The sequence below is a fragment of the Bombina bombina genome, chromosome 5, assembly GCF_027579735.1.
Source record: "Bombina bombina isolate aBomBom1 chromosome 5, aBomBom1.pri, whole genome shotgun sequence".
NCBI classification, from domain to species: Eukaryota; Metazoa; Chordata; class Amphibia; order Anura; family Bombinatoridae; genus Bombina; species Bombina bombina.
Genome location: NC_069503.1, coordinates 99,006,969 through 99,024,065, shown reverse-complemented (window position 1 = coordinate 99,024,065; position 17,097 = coordinate 99,006,969).

Genomic DNA, 17,097 nt, shown 5'->3' with positions numbered 1-17,097 from the left:
GCCGTGATCCACTGTCTCATATTCTAGCCAAAGGGTTAAGCTACCTGTAGTATCAGATAAGCAAAATAGAGGATACTCAATGTCACATACGTGCAACCATATATAAGATAATATAGTATAAGACCTTGTGCCTGGACACCAACAAGTCCATACAGTAGAAACTCAAGTTTTATAATTGGTACATTGTTATAAGTGGCAATCAAAGTTACATCACGAACTCACTCATGACTTAGTAAGAAATTAGCAGTATAAAGTTAGTCCTTGTGATCCAATAGGACCCGTGTTAATACACCCAAACATATAATAGTGTACCAATGATAAAACTTGAGGATCTACTATATGGACTAGTTGGCGTCCAGGCACAAGGTCTTATACTATATTATCTTATATATGGTTGCACGTATGTGACATTGAGTATCCTCTATTTTGCTTATATGACACTACAGGTAGCTTAACCCTTTGGGTAGAATATGAGACAGTGGATCACGGCTAATAATGTATTAAACCACCAATATTTGTTGGGGTGCTTATGTCGAAATATCAGATGTTTTCATAATATGGAAGGGTATACTGCCTCTTGAAATGCACACTACTTATCTCAGGCATGAGACATTTGCATACTTCTTATGCACAATCTGATTTCCCTTAGAAGCCTCCTTTTTACACGGATGATTAAAGGGACATAATACTCATATGCTAAATCACTTGAAACTGATGCAGTGTAACTGTAAAAAGCTGACAGGAAAATATCACCTGAGCATCTCTATGTAATAAAGGAAGATATTTTACCTCACAATCTCCTCAGCTCAGCAGAGTAAGTTCTGTGTAAAAAGTTATACTTCACCTGCTCCCGGCTGCAGGTAAAAATAAAAAAAAAAATGAAGAAATGAACAGCAGCCAATCAGCATCAGCAGTGCTGAGGTCATGAACTCTTACTGTGATCTCATGAGATTTGACTTAACTCTCATGAGATTTCATAGTAAGCTTCCTTTACCTGATTGGTTAAATAACATGAGAGTGCACGAGGCTCATCCCTTCAGATGTCCCAGGACAGACACACTAAAATGCTGCTTAGAAATCCTTTACAATGGGATGTGGCTACTGAGGAACTTTTGAGGTAAAATATCTTTCTTTTTTACATAGAGATGCTCAGGTGATATTTTCTAGTAAGCTTTTTACAGCTATGCTGCATCACTTTCAAGTGTTTAAACATTTGGGTATTATGGCCCTTTAACCATGGTGATATAGATTTACACGCACTACCCAATATGCTGACCACCTATAACAACATACACTTTCTTACTGCAGGGGATTCCCTATACGAGACCTCCACTTATAGCCCTGTTCACAGCTAGCATATGTGACAACGGAGTGGCGCAATCACACAGTATTGTTGCTTTTAGGCTCGCAACCAGATCACCATGACGACGCGCATACACACGCACATACGTCACTGATATATGCTAATTAGCCATGTGCTAGGCTAATGAACAGTACGGGCACTGGAGCTGCTTCTCTTGGCGCCGGACAGTAAAAGGGTTTTGTGTTTTCTGACCGTTACGTTTTCCCCACAGAGCTGTAGGAGCTTGATATGTTCTATAGAATGAACATGACTTTTTAACACGCAACGCATCTACCTCTGAGGTAGGATTGATCATTTATCTTAGAGATTACTACACACCGGTCTGTTACAACACGATCTAACGTAAACTAACTTCAGGCACAATACTTATTTGAATGAATCCACAGACAACACACTATTAACTCGCAGCTTGTTGCAATATGACATTTGAATTGTATAGGTCTGAGTAGACTGGTAACATATATAGATCCTGGGACTGAATGTGATATACTGTGACATATGAATAATGTAACATATATGAGTGTTTATCTAACATCAATGTTTTGGAATTTGTATGCCTCTAAATGTAATGATTTAACTTAGGTATGAACTTATGGTTGCCTAGATCCACTTACATATTTAATGATGTACATATCTGATAGTTTATGCATTTATTATTCCATCTATACAAAAATTTTTTTTTTTTTTTTTTTTTAATTTGCAGTTTTTATTAGTTTTTTGTAACAAGAGAATAAGGGATACAACAACTGTACGAGACAATCGTACATCAAATGCAAATACACCAGGATATAAAAAGTAAGCAATACTGAGGCGGAGCTTAGCCACGCTGGATGATGGCTGCTTTTTGCTAGAGCTCCTATCTCCCTTCCCGGCAAAATCAGCTCCAAAAGCATGTCTTAGCTCTCAAATTCCCCCCTATCCCCTCCGGTAGCTTTCCTGAAACTCCCCCAACCCTTTCCATGCTGTTATTTAACCAGAAACAACGGTGACAGTATTTCATCAGTGCCGGAGGTATGGCGGACTAACTGCAGACAGCTTCTACAAGACACCATCAACTAAATCTCCTCGGATCCCCCCGCCAGCTCATACCCCAAACTCCCCATCAGCCCGGACCGCCTTAAGATTGGATAAAGCCTCTAACACCAGACGGCGGACAACTCACCACATATTGGGGCAAGTTGAAATAGCTGCGGATCTCCCGGTCGCCATCTTGCTCCCACGTGGCTGCCTGTACTCACTTCTCCTCAGCTCGCTCACAAGACAGATCGGGTCAGGAAGGCCCAGGAGCTAATCCTTAATGCAGCAGTGAGCACTCTAGCAGCGACATCACACCGGGGGTCTGCAACACCGGACTGAGGACTGGTTCTCCCAGTAATCGTAACAACAAGATCTAGGTGAGATAGTGAGAAATTCACATGCTCAAACAGGGGGATTCTTGAATTTACACCTAAAATAAATGCTGTAACTTTGGGACTATTATTCCGGCAACCTCAGCTAAACACACCACTTACTACCTAGAACAGGGGCATATCTTTCACTTGCACCACATACAGTGCCACCGGACATCCACCTTCCCCCTACAGCAATTTTACAGCAATACTGCCCCACAGCTTCTCATACAGTAACATTACAAAATTAAAACAGAAGTCTACAGCAGTCTGCTCTTGCAAAAACAATATTGAATGGTTTGCTGCTTGTAATGCCTTGCAAAAAGAATAACAAAACAGACAAACCTGCTGCAAATAAAACCCTAAACCATTATCTTAAACCTGTGGAAACTCAAACACAAACTACTACAGGAGATAAGCCACCCTCTCCCACGCTTGGGCCCCTACAAATGCAATTAGAGGAGATTTCCACAGATATGTATCTAACAAAAAAGGACATTACACATCTTTCCTCAAAGGAGGATATTAAGGAAATTATGCAGGAGATGAGAAGCCTGTTTGGAGACCTCCGCAGGGATATAGGGGCACTTGACCAGAGGGTGGTCACCTTGGAAGAAAAACAAGCATCTACAGAAAAAAATGTTCAGACAAATACTACACAACTAAATGAACATTCCCACCAGATTAATATTCTGGCGGACAAACTAGAAGACCTAGAAAATAGGTGCAGACGCAGTAACCTGCGCATAAGAGGTGTCTCAGAGACTGTTTTCCCCCCTGCCATAGAGGGCTACTTACAAGCATTATTTAAAATCATAAAAGATGATCAGGCTGCAGAGGACATTCCCATTGAGAGAGCTCATAGAGCTATTAGGCCTAAACCACCCCCAAAGGCTCCACCAAGGGACATCATAGTTAAATTCCTGCGATACAAGGACAGGGAGGATCTCCTCCGCTGTGCAAGGGCCAAACATCCAATCTACCATGCAGGGGAGGAGATCTCTTTGTTCGCTGACCTTTCCCAAGCTACATTACAGAAAAGGAGAGAATTGGCCCCCCTCACTACAGCCTTAAGGAGACACAAAATCCAGTACAGATGGGGCTTTCCTGTATCCCTCATAGTCTCCTACAACAATAAATCGGCTACCTTTAGATCTGGGGACGACCTTGACTCTTTTTGCAAAGACCTCTCTTTTCCATTTGATCTAAAAGAGGTCAATAGGCCAGCCCCCTGCTTACCAGAAAACCTCGGATCTCGCCAAGCCTCTACACATGAGTCTGCATCAGTTTAAGAGGCCCTTTTGATCTCTGTCACAATATCCCTTATTGCTACCGACCTCCTCTGTATGAGAATTTTCTACCCAGTAATATTGGAAGAATCTGGGAACAGGAGAAAACATAAGAAGAAAAGAAATAGCAGAAAGTTGGAGAATTAGAAAATAATAAGTTTAAAATGACTGAACTCGCATCCACACTCCTGCCTGTTAGTGAAGCTTGAGCTTCAAAGTTTATGCTTTTGGACATCCTCGCAGGACAATGCGGGGACTTCCCTGCAAGAGAATATGTATCCTTTTTTGCACTAAGAACTATTTGCTGTGCCATCAAAGCTTTTTGTTATGCATTTAATATGCTCTTGATTCTGTTCCCTAAGCAGTAGTGTTGATAATATTGTTCTTAATGTAGATCTTTATATTTGTTCAAATGGTTACATTTTTTTTTTTTTAATGGTTATTTGGCCCTCTCTGAGGCCTACACCACTCCACACTGTGGCCGAGAGGCAGATTGTGATTCACTGTAAACATGAACCAAGATAGTTAATAGGCCTTTCCAACCTCCTCTCTCCCTTCCTCCCTCCTTCCCTCTCCCCTTTACCCCCTCATCCCTTCCTCCCTTCATACATCATTTCCCCAACTACCCCTGTCATCCCCTCTCCCTCCCTTTCCTATACATCTCCCCTATTCCCTCGAACCTAGAAAAGAAACATACAAAAATGGGAACTCAATACTGCTTCAGCTGATTTGAAATGTCTTATCAAAATTGTTTACCAGTAACCTAGTCTTTTATATTATATTATGACAGTTGAAATGTTGTTAATATGTATGTATAATCAGTTTTGTATGTTGAGAACACCCCAGGCCCCTTCAGGGCCTGCTCAGTGTGGTATAGGGGGGATCAGCGGTCTCGTTTTAAATCCTACATACAAGAGACAGAGGAAAGGGGCGGTTTATACCTTCCACCACCATACTCTCCCCTCTTTTAACACCACCCATTTCCTTCTGACTATACTCTCCCCCTTCTTGCCTCTACATTCTATGCCCCTCATCCTTCCTTCCCCTTCCCCCCCTTCCCTTCCAACCTCGTCTTTCATTACCCTCCTCTCAAATTACCATATATGACATGCCTTCTGGAATCAATGATTAATCTACCATATCCCTTTACAAGCCGGACAGAGAGATACCCCCTCCAAGAGTCTTTACTTTCTATCTTCTTCCTTGCACTCTTAACAAGTGTTTTTTTTCCCACACCTCTTTTTTTCCTTTCTCCTTTTCTTCTTTCTTACCCTCTGACCCCCCTACCTTATAGTGTATTTTGAGAGCTCTTTCTCATCTAACCTCTCCTCTTCATCACTCATCTACATACCCCTTACCACCTTAACCCTTTCCCTTTTTTTTTTTTTTTTTTTTTTTTTCTCCCTCCCCCCCCCCCCTTCCCTCACTAGCACAGATCCCAATCATGGCGGGTAAAATGAGCAGATTTCAAGAACATAACTTGTTAATTACTTCTATCAATGTCAAAGGACTTAACAGTCCTGGCAAACGGTCTATAGCATGTAGGGAATTTTCTAGATTAGGGAGTCAGATCTTTATGGTTCAGGAAACTCACTTTCAGAAAGGTAAGGAACCTAAATGGAATACCCCACAATATCCCATCACCAGTTTTGCTTCAGGACCCCATAAGAAGGGAGGAGTGGGCATATTGATCCATAGATCTCTCCCCTTCCAGGTTACACAAATTGATAAAGACCCCGAGGGACGTTATATCCTTATGATAGGTCACCTTTATGGCCAACAACTATCATTGCTGAACATCTACGCCCCAAACCAGGAGCACATCTTTTTTTTTAGAAAGATCTCAAACTTGATCTTAGACAAGGTCAAGGGGACTTTATTCCTGGGGGGGGACTTCAACCTGGCCTTTGATCCAGGGCTGGACTCCTCTAGAGGAATCTCATCTGTCCCGAGGTCCAAATTGAAAACAATAAAGCAATTTTTCCACAATCTACACCTACATGACACATGGAGGACCTTACACCCACAAACCAGAGACTACTCTTACTATTCACCCCCTCATAACTGCTACACTAGGATAGATTATATCTTCACTGACGCTGACGGCTTATCACTGACTACCCACTGTAAGATAGGTCAAATAACTTGGACTGACCATGCACCAGTAACTTGTTCAGTTCAGTGGCCTGACCTCCCAATAACATCCAAAATTTGGAGACTTGACGACTCCCTCTTAGAAGATCCCATTGCGTTGGCAGACTTGAAAAAGGAGGTTGTGGAATATTTTTTGCTTAATGGCAACTCTACAACTTCGCTGCAGTGCGAATGGGAAGCTCATAAATCCGTCATGAGGGGTTTATTCATTAAGCGTAAAGTTAGGCTACTCAGGCAAGCTAGAGAGAAACACACAAACCTTCTACATAAAGTAGGAACTCTAGAAGCTGCTCACAAGCGCAACACTGATAGCGACACCCTCAGAAGCGAATTGTTTAAAGCTAGAGCTGAGTTAAAAGCGCACCTGATAACAATACACCAGCGTAATGCACTCCATCTGAGGCAACACTACTATGAGGGAGGAGACAAACCAGGCAAGGTCTTGGCCAGATGTTTGAGGAGAAAACAGTTATCCTCTTACATTCACAACCTCCATTCCTCGGAGGGTCAGTTAATAAAAAGCAATAAAAACATAGCGGCCACATTTAGACATTACTACAGTGAACTTTATAACATTCAACAATCTAAGGCTCAGCCACAGGGAGAAACTCCCCCCTCGGAGTATATTACCCACCTTGACAGCTACTTTCAGGGATTAAACTTGCCCACTTTAAACGAGGAAGGGAAAACACACTTAGAATCACCCATCACACTTGAAGAAATATTACAGGCAATCAAAGACTCCCCATCAGGGAAAAGCCCAGGCCCGGATGGTTACACAATGAGCTATTACAAGAAACTATCGGAAGTTCTATCCCCGCACCTATTAAAACTATTTAATGATTTAAGAAATAACCCATCCCTATCTAAAAATCTATTAGAGGCCCATATCACAGTTCTCCCCAAGCCAGGCAAACCTGCAACCCGTCCTGAAAACTTCCGTCCCATCTCTCTCATCAACACTGACATGAAAATCCTAGCTAAAATTTTATCTACCAGATTAAACAACTATCTCCCCAATTTGATATCCTGTGATCAATCCGGATTTATTCCGGGTCGAGAAGCCAGAGATAATGTCATCAAGACCGTTCATCTCATTAATTTTGCCAGGGCCTCGGGCACACCTATGGTCCTCTTCTCGTCCGACGCGGAGAAGGCCTTCGATAGGGTTCGCTGGTCTTTTCTGCGTCGGGCTATGACTGAGATGGGAATCCCGGAATCTTTCCTACACCTGACCTTTGCTTTATACTCCAATCCCAACGCGAAGATAAGGGTGAATAACACCCTATCAGAACCTTTTCTCATAAACAACGGAACTAGGCAGGGATGCCCTCTATCCCCCTTGCTTTTCGCCATCTCTATAGAAATTTTAGCCCAAAAGGTTAGGAACAATACCAAGATCAAGGGCCTCAAAGTAGGCCACTCAGAACATAAGCAAGCGCTGTACGCGGACGACATTTTGTTCTCCCTGACAGAAGCGGAAAGCTCCATGCCAGAGTTATTGGCAGAGTTAGAAGCCTATGGGAATGTTTCTAATTTCAAACTTAACTTAGCAAAATCAGAAATTTTGAACATCAATACCCCCCACAAAATCATACAGGATATTAAAGACAACTATGGAGTCCCTTGGGCCCCACGTACACTAAGGTACCTGGGTGTCCAACTGACACCCAACACCCAAGATCTCTTCAAATTTAACTACTGCCCCCTAAAAATGGATATAACACGAGACTTATCCTCCTGGAGAAATAAACCCCTGTCCTGGCTAGGCAGGATAGGGGTGATAAAAATGAATATTCTCCCTCGGATTTTATATATAATGCAAGTATTGCCCATACAACTCCCAGATAACTACCTCTCTCAATTACAAAAGATAATAGACCAATTCATATGGGCTGGCACCCACCCCAGAGTTCCAAAGAAAACACAATACCTTCCTAGAGATAGCGGGGGGTTGGGGATTCCGAATCTCTCAGCTTATAAACAAGCAATAGCTCTCCGCCACATAGTAGAATGGGCCCATAACACCGAGAATAAGACATGGCTCCAATTAGATAGAAACATACTTAAGGTAAATAACGTTGCGACATTGGCCTGGACCCCGGCACAACAGAGACCTAAACACATTCAACAATACCTCATAACAGCACATATTCTATCGGAATGGGACAGAATTATGTCTACCACGACACACATCTCCTCAAAAATAGGCCCGCTTTCCCCGCTGCTAGAAAACATTGATCTTCCTTACCATAAGCTGAAAAGTAAAATATCGACACCATATCCTCTTAGGACCGGTTCTATCAGTTTCATTTCTGAGGAGGGTGGGTTGAAAACCCAACAGACTTTAGCGGAGACACATGGGGGAATCTTCTCCTCATGGCTCCGATATAACCAACTGATTCACTATATTTCGCACCACAAACACAGATCAGACTTTGGGAGAACCCTAACACACTTTGAGAAACTTTGCACACATCCTAGTTACCCTAACCATTTGATTTCCAAATTATATAAACTTATCGCTGCCCCCTCCACAGCCTCTCTCCCATCATACACAACTTCATGGCACCGGGAACTGAACCAAGAAATCGATCCTGAAAAGTGGCTGAGAGCATTTAGGCTCATTAGGTGCTCCTCGGTTTCAGCAAAAGTACAAGAAATTCACCTTAAGCTAACTAGCAGATGGTATTTGACACCATTAAGACTGAGTAAGATGTTCCCCGGCACGACCAACACTTGCTGGAGAGGGTGTGGGGAAGTGGGTTCTCTCCTTCATATCTGGTGGAGTTGTCCCCGCTTGACTTGTTACTGGAAGGCGGTGTTCCAGGCTATGTCGGACGTGCTGGGAACAGCAGTTCCGCAAGTGCCTGAGACATTAATATTCTGCTCTGTGCCCCAACTAACAGCAAGGGGCAAAAAAGCTTTGTTTCTACTTATGTTGACAGCGGCCAAAAAGATCATTCCAAAATACTGGAAAACACAAACAATCCCCTCAGAGCAGGAATGGCGGAATCAGGTGGAGGATCTGCTATTATTAGAGAGATACCATTACCTGAAAGTCCACAAATTAGATATCCATGATCTTTTAGTTGCATACTGGAACAAAACCATATAGTATTGTTGTCCATTTAGCTAGGGACCGAGGTCCTCTCCTAAGTTGGGGGACCCTGCTCCAGGGATTGCCAAACCTCCTTTCCCTCCGTCATTGGTGTCGTTTTTTTTTTTTTTTTTTTTTTACCTCTTCTCCCCCTTTTCTCCCTTTCCCTCTCTTCTTCATCCCTTCTATTCTAACGCTTTCTCTCTTTCACTCTCCGGAATCTTCCGGTCAACACTCTTATCTGTACATATAATGTTATACATTCTTGAATGGAAAAAAGGAAAAAGAGGTTTCACCTCATAGACAGAATCCGAATAGAGACCAATCACTCACGGGGAATTTCCTAAACGATAAGAACTACATTGGACTGAAGATTAAGTTTCATTATCGTATAGCTAGATTGTATTAACTCTCAGTTCGTAACATCTTTAAAACTATGTACTAATTATTGTCAATGGAACTATTGTGTCATTATTGTGTAATGTTGTTTGTCTCAACTTTTATTTGATTTGTTTGGTGAACCTCAATAAAAAAATTTAATAAAAAAAAAAAAAAAAAAAAAGTAAGCAATACTGTTATGACGTTAATACCTATTAAAAGGAGATACCAGCATTCCAAAAGGATGTAGGGTACCATCGAGGGGGGGTGGTGGGAAAGGAAGGGAGGGGGGGACGGGAGAGGAGTATGCTAAGAGGCCTTTAAGGGGAGAGAAAGGGTCATGGAAGGAGCCAGTTCAGATACACAAGGGTAAGGCCAGGCATGCTGCAAAAGTGATTGGGGGTGTACTTTCACCTAGGTGTCAAAGCTGGGGAGCCAGAGAGTGTTAAACCTATTTTTCCAATCGGACCATACTAGTTCGAAGAAATCAGTCCTACCAGAGGCATAGTAAATGCTCTTCTCCATGGAGTATATGTAAGCCATAGTGGACACAATATCCGACCAGGCTGGGGGGAGGGATCTTTTCCATGATCTCGCTATATTAAGTTTAACTGCCGACAAAAGGTAAATGCTAAGTGAACCATAATGTTTGGGCAGCTTGCATGTGCCTAAATGGAATAAAGCCGTCTCGGGTGTTCTAGGTAGGTTGATACCTAAGCTGGCTAGCGTAGAGAAGCATTTGTTCCAGATAGGTTTGAGTCTGGGGCAGCTCCACCAGATATGGATCATGTCCCCTATATGTGAGCAGTCTCTCCAACAGGTGGGGGAGGCTCCAGGGAAAATCTTCGCGAGTCTAGCTGGGACGTAGTACCAATGCGTGAGTACCTTAACGTAGGTTTCGAGGATGGTAATGCAATGGAGGGTTTTCTTTGTCAGAAGAAGCGTAGGTTGCCATTCTGTGAGGGGTTTCGTGAAGTCTAACTTCCGTTCCCATTTTAGAATATGTTGAGCTTTGTCAGCTGGGACAGCACCTTCCATAAGGGTGTAGTGTAGGGACAGTGGTTTGCCCAGTCTGAGCCCCTGTTGCCAACGAGCTTCCCAGATGGTGAGCTGCCGAGGCGAAGAGGGTTTGAAACCCCACTTTGACAAGAAGCTAATAACTCTTGAATATTCAAACTTCATATATAGGGGTGTGGACAGGGAAACCTCAAGTTGGTTGAAGGAGGAGAAGGTTATGGGAGAGGAGGTCGACCAAAGGTCCGCCACTCTCGTGACACCCAACCTAGCCCAAGCAATCGGGTGTGAATCAGGTAAGCCGGACAAGAGGCCAGCTATGGAAGTAATTGGGGACGGGTGGGGGGCTACCTTAGGGTTATATCGTAGACGGTCCCAGGCGGACAGGCATTCCCGAATAATCGGGTTAGAGGTGCCTAGGTTCCTTCTACAGTGAGGTGGCGTCCATATTAGGTCCCTCAGGGCAAGATTGTGTGGTAGGGAGGCTTGTTCAATTGCCCTCCATTTGCAAACTGACTCCTTAACTCCCCATTGGGAGATATGGGTGCATCTATACAATTTTGAAGCATATATGAATGCCTGTATTAGTAGTAAGGTCACACTGAGGTATGCAGGGGTTATCACCATGACAACCCCAGTTTTGGTGCAATTCACATTTGATTTGGTGGTGGGTGGGGCTTAAGGGGTACATAAGTCACTGTGTTCAGTTGCATGTTTGTTCTGGTCTGAGGAAGGGGTCTGTGAACTCCGAAACGTTACCTAATAAATAAGTTTTTTTGTAAAACCCAGTGAGTGCAGTCCTATGTTGAAGAATACTATTAATATTATTTGATCTGGCACCCTGGTTGGCGACTATACGACATTGGGAGTGCAGATACACATGGAGGATATATATATATATATATATATACAGGGAGTGCAGAATTATTAGGCAAATGAGTATTTTGACCACATCATCCTCTTTATGCATGTTGTCTTACTCCAAGCTGTATAGGCTCGAAAGCCTACTACCAATTAAGCATATTAGGTGATGTGCATCTCTGTAATGAGAAGGGGTGTGGTCTAATGACATCAACACCCTATATCAGGTGTGCATAATTATTAGGCAACTTCCTTTCCTTTGGCAAAATGGGTCAAAAGAAGGACTTGACAGGCTCAGAGAAGTCAAAAATAGTGAGATATCTTGCAGAGGGATGCAGCACTCTTAAAATTGCAAAGCTTCTGAAGCGTGATCATCGAACAATCAAGCGTTTCATTCAAAATAGTCAACAGGGTCGCAAGAAGCGTGTGGAAAAACCAAGGCGCAAAATAACTGCCCATGAACTGAGAAAAGTCAAGCGTGCAGCTGCCAAGATGCCACTTGCCACCAGTTTGGCCATATTTCAGAGCTGCAACATCACTGGAGTGCCCAAAAGCACAAGGTGTGCAATACTCAGAGACATGGCCAAGGTAAGAAAGGCTGAAAGACGACCACCACTGAACAAGACACACAAGCTGAAACGTCAAGACTGGGCCAAGAAATATCTCAAGACTGATTTTTCTAAGGTTTTATGGACTGATGAAATGAGAGTGAGTCTTGATGGGCCAGATGGATGGGCCCGTGGCTGGATTGGTAAATGGCAGAGAGCTCCAGTCCGACTCAGACGCCAGCAAGGTGGAGGTGGAGTACTGGTTTGGGCTGGTATCATCAAAGATGAGCTTGTGGGGCCTTTTCGGGTTGAGGATGGAGTCAAGCTCAACTCCCAGTCCTACTGCCAGTTTCTGGAAGACACCTTCTTCAAGCAGTGGTACAGGAAGAAGTCTGCATCCTTCAAGAAAAACATGATTTTCATGCAGGACAATGCTCCATCACACGCGTCCAAGTACTCCACAGCGTGGCTGGCAAGAAAGGGTATAAAAGAAGAAAATCTAATGACATGGCCTCCTTGTTCACCTGATCTGAACCCCATTGAGAACCTGTGGTCCATCATCAAATGTGAGATTTACAAGGAGGGAAAACAGTACACCTCTCTGAACAGTGTCTGGGAGGCTGTGGTTGCTGCTGCACGCAATGTTGATGGTGAACAGATCAAAACACTGACAGAATCCATGGATGGCAGGCTTTTGAGTGTCCTTGCAAAGAAAGGTGGCTATATTGGTCACTGATTTGTTTTTGTTTTGTTTTTGAATGTCAGAAATGTATATTTGTGAATGTTGAGATGTTATATTGGTTTCACTGGTAAAAATAAATAATTGAAATGGGTATATATTTGTTTTTTGTTAAGTTGCCTAATAATTATGCACAGTAATAGTCACCTGCACACACAGATATCCCCCTAAAATAGCTAAAACTAAAAACAAACTAAAAACTACTTCCAAAAATATTCAGCTTTGATATTAATGAGTGTTTTGGGTTCATTGAGAACATGGTTGTTGTTCAATAATAAAATTAATCCTCAAAAATACAACTTGCCTAATAATTCTGCACTCCCTGTATATATATATAAATACGTACATACTATTATAATATTATACATATATTATTAAATACATATATATATATATAATATTTATATATATATATATATATATATATATACACACACATGAACACACACATATATATATATATATACACACATATACATTTTATGTATATATATATATATATATATATATATATATATATATATATATATATATATAAAATGAGCCAATCAAATACAGATGTAGGTGTGTCACTGTAACCAATCACACGCTGTACAATGAGCCGATCAAATAAAAAACAGATGTAGGCGTGTCACTAACCAATCACACACTGCACAATCAGCCAATCAAATAAAATACAGATGTAGGTGCTAACTGTAACCAATTACACTCTATATATACACGCACATTTATACTGTATTTATATTATATATATATATATATATATATATATAGATATATATAGATATAGATATATATATATATATACACACACACACACACACACACATACATATATACACACACACACACATCTATATGTATTGTAACATGAGTCATTTTTTGTATGTGATGTATACTGTGTATATATACACACACATTTATACTGTATTTATATTATATATATATATATACACACACACACACACACACACACATACATATATACACACACACACACACACACACAACTATCTATGTATTGTAACATGAGTAATTTTTTGTATGTAATGTATACTGTGTATATATTGTATGTGTACATATATATATATATATATATATATATATATATATTTATCTTTTTCAGTAAATTTCACCGCAAACTAATCCCCCCCCCCCGCAGTTTTTTTCTTGGGTGTTCTGTATTTTTTTGGAGGACACCTGGCAACCCTATTCTCTTGCTATCTTTATTTGAAAAAGAAGGCATCTAAGCTAAGGAGCTAGCCAATTGTTGGTTCAGAACAACGGACAGCACTTGTTTATTGGTACTGTTCAATCAGTAAGGACAACCCAGGTTGTTCACCAAACATGGGCCGGCATCTAAACTTTACATTCTTGCTTTTCAAATAAAGATACCAAGAGAATGAAGACAATTTGATAATAGGAGTAAATTAGAAAGTTGCTTAAAATGGCATGCTCTATCTGAATCACAAAATAAAAAAATTGGGTTCAGTGTCCCTTTAATGTTCACTCACAGTGGTTTACGCTGATTGTCATTTATAAAGTAACCACTGTGAGTGAACATTAAAGGGACAGTCAACACCAGAATTTTTGTTGTTTAAAAAGATAGATAATCCCTTTATTACCCATTCCGCAGTTTTTTGCAAAACCAACACTGTTATATTAATACACTTTTTACTTATGTGACTAACTTGTATCTAAGCATCTTCTGACCGCCCCTAATCACATGACTTTTAGTTATTATCTATTGACTTGCATTTTAGCCAATTAGTGCAGTGTCTGCCACTAGCCACGGGCGTGATCACAATGCTATCTATATGGCCTACATGAGCTTGCTCTCCCCTGCTGTGAAAAGTAAATAAAATAGAGGCGGCCTTCAAGGGCTTAAAAATTATCATATGTGCCTCCCTAGGTTTGCTTTCAACTAGAATACCAAGAGAACAAAGCAAAATTGTTGATAAAAGTAAATTGGAAAGTTGTTTAAAATTACATGCCCTCTTTGAAAAATGAAAGGTTTTTTTGGTCTTGACTGTCCCTTTAAGCACAAGAACTGTACAAGGCAGAAGTTGTCTTCTTATTCAGTCAGCTTTTTATTCTGCAACCAATTGCAATTTGCAAAATAAAGCTTTATAAACAAAATATCTAGCATTATTTTTATTTAAATAAAATAATACACTTTCTAAAAATCTAAACAAACTTACAGCAGACATCCCAACTGCACAAACTTGTTACATGATCTTATATTGCAATAAACAGATGGCAAACATGACACAATTGTGATTATGTTTTGAATAAGTAACTGGTATTTTAAAAAGGTTAAAATCCTTTGGACCACTCATTTATGTGGATATATACAGGGCGTGCTAGGGTTACCACCTCGGCCATGGTTTCCTGCACACTTATGAGTTACACATGCTGCAGGGTGTGCAGAGTGGAACATGAATTACACCCCTGGACAGCACTATTCATGTTCCTCCCTGCAGGATGTGTAATTCATAAGTGTCCAGGAAAACATGGCCGAGGGGGCAACTATAGCGTGAACCCATCATAGAACAGATGTTATCAGCCTGGCCCAACGGTCTTTATGGCAAACACATTGGTGCCAACCTTGCCAATTCATATATTTTACCTTTTCTAAATAAGTAATTGGTATTTAAAAATGATTAAAATCCTTTGAGCCACTAATTTCTGTGTGGATATATACAGGGTGTGAGCCCCTTCATACAATCCACATATTTTCAGACTGGCCCAAAGGTTTCTATGGCAGACAAACTGGTGCCAGCCTTGCAACTTCATATATTTTAAATATTCTGAATAAGTAACTGGTTAAAATCTTTGGGCCATTAATTTCTATGTGGATATATATAGGGCATGAGCCCCTTCATAGTATAGACATGTTCTCAGCCTGGCCCAATGGTTTCTATGGCAAACAAACTGGTGCCAACCTTGCCACTTCCTATAATTTACCTTTTTTGAATAAGTAACTAGTATTTTGAAAGGGTTAAAATCCTTTGGGCCTATCATTTCTGTGTGGATATATACAGAGTGTGAACCCCTTCATAAAACCCACATATTCTCAGACTGGCCCAACGGTTTCTATGGCAAAAAAACTAATGTCAACCTTGCCACTTCATATATTTGACCTTTTCTAAATAAATAACTGGTATTTCAAATGGGTTAAAATCCTTTGGGCCACTCATTTATGAGTGGATAAATACAGGTAGTGAGCCCCTTCATAGGAAAACATGTTCTCAGCCTGGTCCAATGCTTTTTGTAGCAAACAAACTGGTGCCAATGTTGCAATATTATATATTTTAAATTTCTGAATAAGCAACTAGTATTTTAAAAGGGTTAAAATCCTTTGGACCACTCACTTCTTTGTGAATATATACAGGGCGTGAACCTCTCCATAGAATAAACATGTTCTCACCGTAGCCCAACTCTTTTTGAAGTAAACAAACTGGTGACAACCTTGCCATCTCATATATTTTACCTTTTTCTAAATAATATTCAGATATTTTAAAAGGGTTAAAATCCATTGGGCCACTCATTACTGTGTGGATATATACAAGGAGTGAGCTCCTTTATAGGATAGACATGTATTCAGCCTGGTCCAATGTTTTTTGTAGCAAACAAACTTGTGCCAATGTGTCCATCTCATACATTTTACATTTCCTGAAGAAGTTAGTGGAATTTTGAAAGGGTAAAAATCTGTTGGGCCACTCATTTATGTGTGGATATATACAGAATGTGAGCCCCATCATAGGAGAGAGACATGTTCTCAGCCTGGCCCAATGCTTTTTATGGGAAATAAACTGGTGCCAACCTTGCCACTTTATATATTTTACTTTTTCTTAGTAAATATTATTTTAAATCGGGTAAAATCCTTTGGGCCATTGATTTCTGTGTGGTTATATAGGATGTAAGCCCCTTTATACAATCCACATGTTTTTAGACTGTTCCAAAAATTTCTATGACAAAGAAACCCTTTTCAACATATCAGTAACTTATTTAGAAAATTATTATTATTATTATCGGTTATTTGTAGAGCGCCAACAGATTCCGCAGCGCTATAAACAAAGGGGGAGTACAACAAAACAATTATAGGGTAGAGGGCCCTGCCAAGAGTTGCACTGTTGTAGTCAGCTCTTAAGAAGGTGATCTACAAACAGCTGGACTTTTAGGCTTACATGCTAAGAGGGTTCAGGGATTGCAGTGGAGGAGAGGAACTGGTATTAGGAAAGGTTAGCGTAGGTTGTATGC